Source organism: Eleginops maclovinus, chromosome 12, assembly GCF_036324505.1.
Source record: "Eleginops maclovinus isolate JMC-PN-2008 ecotype Puerto Natales chromosome 12, JC_Emac_rtc_rv5, whole genome shotgun sequence".
In the NCBI taxonomy this organism is placed as follows: domain Eukaryota; kingdom Metazoa; phylum Chordata; class Actinopteri; order Perciformes; family Eleginopidae; genus Eleginops; species Eleginops maclovinus.
Window position 1 is genome coordinate 4,854,908 of NC_086360.1, and position 7,465 is coordinate 4,862,372.

Consider the following 7,465-nt stretch of genomic DNA (forward strand, 5'->3'; position numbering starts at 1 on the left):
TCAGGTAATTTACTAATGATTATTAATATGGTCATTAAATTTTACTGTCTCCTTCTTTGTAAGTTTTACTTTGACTCCGACTACTTCAAACTGAAAATTCTCACCTAAAATCAATGGCTTTTCAAGGTAATTTTTAAATACTTGTTCTAACTTTTATGGACTATATTTAAGTAACATTTACACAACATTTTACATATTATTTCTGCAGTTTAAATTGCCTAAATTTGTTCTTAATGTTTTTGTTTATAGAAACAATGACTTTAAAAAAACAAGGCAACTGTTTAACATCTTTATTTTTCTCAAGTGAAACGACAACAAGGTACAGTTCGCCCTAAAATGACACTTTCGTTATTATTTACTCACCCCTTTGTCGATAGGATTGGTGAAGTTTTGTTAACACCCATGTTGTTATATAAGTTTCTGAGACGTTTTTTCCACTCAACTGCAGTGAGCGGTATCTTAGATTCAAACATCCAAAAATACATCAAAGTCAAAACACAATTCTGTGATTTTCTTTCTAAACACCTAGGAAGGTGTTGCTGCAGGACAATTGGATTACTTCAGATGAGCAGTATGGATAACATTTTTTGATTCATGACATTATTTTTTGGGATGTTTGAAGCCAAGTTGCCATTCACTGCAGTTTTGTGAGAAACAAACATCTCGGCAAACTCCCAGAAGACCATGCATGTTGAAAACTTCACTCTTTCTATCAGCATCGGGGCGAGTAGATGATGACAGAAATGTCATCTTAGGGTGGCTAAAATGGGTCTGAGGTAACTTGTTAAAAGGCACAAGAACAAGTTCAGGAACTGTTTGCATAAAGCATACAGTACGTAGCCTATCTTTTGGATCCTTTTTAGCCTTAAACGTTCAAAAAAGGAACCTTTAGTGCATGTTTTTCCCTGAGGATTGAGTAATATCCTTCAAAATGCAGAACATCTTAGGTACTGTTTTATTTCTTGTTTATGTCATGTTTGTTATTTTCACCTTGAGATTAATGTTGGGCTGCTATTCCATGCAACTTGCTTTTTGGTTTGGTTTATGTTAAGGAGAACAAAGTTTGGCCATATAGGGATACTAACACATCATTTACACAATATGCAGGATATGAATAGTTGTAATTGCATTAGTTACAATGTAAAGGGCTTGGGCAATCCAATAAAACGGACAAAAATATTTAGTCAACTTAAAAAATTACACTGTTCAATAGCAATGATCCAAGAGACTCATTTGTCAGAAAAAGAACATCAAAAATTAAAAAGAGAATGGGTGGATCAGTTATACAGGTCCTCTTTTGAGAAGGGGAGGAAAAGGGGAGTGGCCATTCTTTTCAATAAGTCAGTATACTTTAATCATACACAGACAGTTAGTGATAAAGATGGTAGATATGTTATGGTAAGAGCGACTATTGATGGTATTAAAATAACACTGCTGAATTTATACGCCCCAAACGAAGACTGTATAGGCTTCTTTAAGGATATAGCAACTTTACTAGCAGACAAAGCAGAGGGGATTGTATTAATAGGAGGGGATTTTAACGGCATCCTGAGACAACGTATGGATAGGCTTCCAGCAGAAGTTGGTTCTGTATCTAGAAAGTCCTCTACTCTTCAGGCAACGATGCGTGAACTGGGCTTGGTAGATGTTTGGCGCCATTTACATCCTAGGGAGAAGGACTTCACTTTCATGTCACAGGTGCATGGCAGTTATTCTAGACTGGATATGTTCTTGATATCTGGATCAGATCTATACAGGGCCAGTGTTTGTAAAATAGAGCCAATCACCATTTCAGATCATGCCCCAGTCACCATGAAGATAAGTATAGGACCTAATAAACAATTCAAATACTGGAGACTCAACGTCTCATTGCTAAATGACAAACTAACTAGAGAAGAAATACACAGAGATTTAACAAGTTACTTTGATATAAATGATAATGGCACTGTTTCCCCCTCCATCTTATGGGAGGGGGCTAAAGCAGTGATGAGGGGTAACATTATTGCCATTTCTTCCAGGCTGAAAAAGAAAAGACTTGCTCAACAGGATAAATTAGAGAGAGACATTAAGAAATTAGAAACAGAACATCAACAATGTAAGAAGCAGGAAGTACTGCAAACATTGAAAGAAACTAGACAAAAACTGGATGACCTATTAACCTACCAAACAGAGGGAGCATTGCGATTCATAAATAGGAAATACTATGAAATGGGAAACAGAGCAAGCCGCTTACTGGCTTTCCAGCTGCGGAAAGCTCAATCCAGCAGGACAGTACACAAAATAAAGGGCTCATGTAGTGGCAAGATATTAACACAACCAAAATATATATCAGAGGCCTTTGCTACATACTATAGAAGGCTATATGAAGAGGATTCAGACCCACATAAAAACGAGAAGATTGGGTCATTTTTTGAATCAATTCAACTGGCAAAATTAACACCAGAAGAGGCAAATAGGCTGTCTTTGCCAATTACAGAAGAAGAAATCAGAGAAAATATCTTAAAAACAATAAATCGCCAGGGATCGATGGGTTTGGAGGGGAGTACTACAAAACATATGTGAATGAGCTGACCCCAGTTTTATGCGAAGTGTATAACCATGCACTAACAAAGGGGGATCCGCCTGGGTCGTGGTCAGAAGCAATAATAAGTGTTATCCACAAGGATAATAAAGACCCAACCCAATGTGCATCCTATCGTCCAATCAGCCTCTTATTCGTAGATTTTAAAATACTTACCTCAATTATAGCAAAGAGAATACAAAAATACATACAGAAACTTGTGAAACCAGATCAGACCGGCTTCATTAATAATCGCCAGGGTGTTGATAATGTCAGGAGAGCTCTAAATTTGCAAGCATGTGCAGCCAAAAGGGATACCCCGTCAATGCTTCTCAGCTTAGACGCTGAGAAGGCATTTGATAGGGTTGACTGGACCTTTCTTCAGCAGACCCTCAGATATATGGGATTTAATAATACATTTGTCAAATGGATTGGTATATTTTATAAAAACCCTAGATCCAAAGTCAGAGTGAATGGTCATTGCTCCGACTTCTTCCCCCTGGGGCGTGGTACCCGACAAGGAGATTCTCTGTCGCCTTCTTTATTTGCATTGAGCATTGAGCCATTGGCAGAATTAATAAGAACCAATCCCCTCATACAGGGCATATCTGACGAAGGAATGATTCAACATAAACTATCCTTATTTGCAGATGACACTGTTATTCTTAGAACGCCCCGGTATCTCTATTCCTGCACTTCTAAATAGCTTAAATGAATACAGTGCGGTGTCAGGATATAAGATCAATACAAACAAATCTGAAGCCATGATGATAAGTGGTGAATGGCCTTCACAATTAGATGATTTGGTCTCTCTCAAGAGATCTGAGCAAGGATTTAGGTATTTGGGTGTTACTCTCACTCCTAAACCAACACAACTATATTCTGCAAACTATAACAGACTAGTTAAAGAGATCAATCAAGATCTTACCAGATGGGATGTGTTGACCCTGTCACTTTTCGGTCGAATAGAGTCAGTGAGAATGAATATCCTACAAGAATCCTTTTCTTATTTCAATCTCTACCTATTCTAGTTCCACAAACCACATTTAAGATGCTTGAAAAGCATATATCTAAATTCATATGGCAAAACAGGAGACCTAGAATTTGTCTGAAAATATTGATGGCGAGCAAAGAGAAGGGAGGACTGGGTTTACCTAATCTAAATTTCTTTACTGGACAAAACACCAGAAGATTTGTTTGCTAGGGACCAGTGCTATATGTTGCATATCTTGCTGATGATTGCGAAAAAGATGATCACGATTAACTGGATGAAACCAAGCCCCCCTACAATAGCTCAGTGGATACAAAAAGTCAGACAGGTCTATACAATGGAAAACATGACTGCTATCCTTCAGTTAAAAGTACCTTTATTTATACGAAGATGGACACCTGTCATTCCTTACCTGAATTAAGAATGTCAATCTGACATCTGTGTTGCATATGTAACATTAACATACATGTATCTAGCCAACGTATGTGATGACTGAAGCCCAACCTTAAGGTGATTTTGTTTTTTGTTTTATTTTGTTCAGTGTGTGTGTTTATTTCAGTCTGGAAAAATAAAAAGTTAAAAAAAAAAAATGCAGAGCATCTTGATACTAAAAAGTGCAACATTTCTCCTCTGTCTTTTCATGCCGACACTCACATCCGTGACCCATTGAAAATGGCCCCTACGAGCCACCAGTTGAGAACCTCTGGTTTAACATCAAAATGCTGATCTAACTTTCCTTCCTTCTTTTCTCTCTCCCTCCTTCCTTTTCTTTCTTCCTTCCTTCTTTCCTCCCTCCCTCCCTTCTTTCCTTCCTTCCTCCCTTTCTTTCTCCCTCCCTTCCTTCCTTCTTTTCTCCTTTCCTTCCTTCCTCGACCCGGAGACATCATAAGGGTTAATACAGTGCAACAAGTTAAAATGATAATTATATCATTAAAACAAGAGAAAAAGCAGAAAATACACAAATAAACAGTTCCCTCTTTGAAAGGACAACTCTTGGGTCAAACATGTGCACTCAAGCTACAAGCTTGTTTCGCAGAGAGAGGCTTTTTGGGGACAGCTTGAGGACATCAAGCTCTAGAAGAACCTTTTGAAACACTTCAAAAGTGTACTTCATTTTTGGTGGGTAACTCAAGTTCATGGCATAAATGATGCCCATCAGCAGGAGACAGGCCTTTGCAACATTTCCACAGTCAAGTACCTCAGTCCCTTCAACAACAATCGACGCAGCGTTGGATGCACCTTCATCTGCTTCACTTGTGTGGAAGACACAGATCCTCAGGACCTGCTCAGCCTGGTCCTCTTGAGCTGCCTCTCTGTTGATATCCTGTAAAATATATGTGAATCCATGTTCAGGTGCAATATTTCAGCTTCATTTTTTAGTGTAAAAAATATCAATATTTCAATACCTATCAATTCTAAACAGTTGAAATCATTTTAAAAGGAGGATAGGGGGTAGCAGGGAACTAGAGAGTGTATCTCTTATGATAATGATGTTGTTGATATTTGTCTCTTTTGTGTATGCATTTGTGTTGTTAGGTTCTGGAAACGTATAAGCTTTGCTTATTCCAACCCATTTTCAAACTGTTGTGGTACTGTGTACTGTCAGCTGTGGAATTTGGTGTCTTGTGAATATTCAGTTTAAAAAATGTTTTCTGATTCTGAAAATATTCTTGTTCCACAGTACCAATAACAGCTGAGGTTTGCACTCGCTTTTACATGCACAAACAACCTGTAGTGATTCAGGCCTTATGGACCTTATGCACAACTCTACTGATTTCCAAACTTTATTTCCTGTATCTCACTATTGGAAACACTGAATAATACAGATGTGCATGTAGCACGCTGAGAGGAGAGGACAGAGGAGAGGGGAAGAGAGAAGGGGGGAGAAAAGAGTACAGAGGAGAAGAGAGAAAATGAGAGGAGAAGAGAGAATCAAAGATAGGAGAGTGGAAGAAAGAGGAGGGAAGGGGAGAAAGGAGAGGGGAGGAGAGAGAAAAGAACACAAGAAAATGGAGGAGAGAAAAGAGAAGTAAGAGAGATAATCATTACCCCAAATTTCACTCTGTTTTTCATGTCAGGAATATGATTTAATTCATTGACATTTTAGATTTATCTCTTATGAGATATTGAGTTAATTTAGAGAGAAAGAGACCAATAAAGGCTCCATTTTAAAAAATTGAATTTTCTGACAATTATTTGATGGTTAAAGCCAGTTGTATTTAAAGGGGAAGTGAATACGAATTCAGTATAATGTACTCAAGTGAACTTCATCATCTGAAAATGTTTGAATTTACCTTGTAGTCCTTGATGAGTTCTCCTGACTCCCCCAGGAACTCCATCAGGGCACGAATAATGGCCTCTCGTCTCGCTTCAACGTGTCGCTGTTTTAACAGCGAGATCAAATCAAATTTTATTTGTATAACCCAAAATCACAAAACATGTTTTGCCTCAGAGGGCTTTACAATCTCTTTACAAGGAGTAACACCTTCTGTCCTTGGACCCTCGGTCATCATGAAATGTTTACAGTAGCAGTGGTGGTAAACAGACAGACAGAAGATACGTGTGTAGGAAGTACCATATGAATTTACAAATCTATACATGTTGTCAATAGAAGCAACATCAACATTCATACAAAACTAAGATATCCTGGATCTGCATTGGTTGACCCTCTGAGGGCATTACTCTTAACTGCTGTAGGTTAATCCACTTCAAAGTAACTGTACGCCTTTGAAACTTTACATCAGCCGTTCCCAAACTATGGCTCGGAACCCAAAGTGGGTCTCTGACCGACTTTGCTTGGGTTGCCAGTTAGCAGAGTAAAATGTCATTTTTGTGAATTCCTTTTCCAAATTAAAACAGATAGAGCGCAAGATCTTTCACTGTCTGTTCAGCCTCGGTGCATCTCTGTCTCTACCTCTATTTTTTGCCCTCTCTCCATTTCTCTCCCTCTTTCTCTCTCCCACCCCCTTTCTTTCTCTCCCTGTGTGTGTGTGTGTGCGTGTGTGTGCGCGCGCGTGCGAGTGCGTGCATGTGGAAAAGACATATCAGGTCTGGGTTCTAGCAAGAAATCTAATTTCTGTAAACGATCTTGAGCCGACAAAGTTTGGGAACCCCTACTTTACCTGGCTGAATGAATCCAGAAGTGGTCGTATTTTGGTCCCAGCTACTCCGCCTTTTCTGCTGAATATCTCCTGCATTTTTGGAGTGTAGAAGTCCAGCTTAGTGAGAAAAGTTCTTTCCAAGGGAACCGTTGTGATTCTTTTGAATTCCTCCTTGATCTGAAAAGAGGAAGTACGATTATGCTATTTACTTTTTAACACTCTTTATTAATGGATTTAAAAATGCAACACACAGACACTTGTTTTACCTGAGCTTCAGAAAAAAAGAGCAGGCCATCTATCCCGGAAATCTTGGATGGCAGGGCACTGCTTCACAACTTCCTGTCTTCGGAAGGAGAAAGATCTTTCCATTTTCTCAGATATTATCCTCTCATTGTTTTTCTTCTTAATTTCTTGCAACATGTCTACCCTCTCCTTCTCTAAAGTTGCTTCCGTGTCCCCAATTGGCAGTGGAGGCAGGTAGTTTACCTCTGCTTTCTTGGCCTTTTTGATGCCTTTGCTTGAACCATTCTCATTTGACCTCTGTCTTTTCAGCGAGTTCACTTCCAGCTCTGGACAGGCAAGTTCACGGCCTCTCAATTTTGCACGGTAATTTCCCATTTTCCATTTCATCCTCTGCTGCCACCCATAAAGGCCATTAGAAGACCCTGGTTCCCTGAGACATGGGAACTTTTCGATTAAGGCTTCGACCACTGTCAAAATCTGGAAGATCCTTTTGCTCAATTACTTGCTCATCGTTCTCCAACTCATAACTCCTATGGTGCTCATTGTACCATGCCATTTTTAGTCTGATGA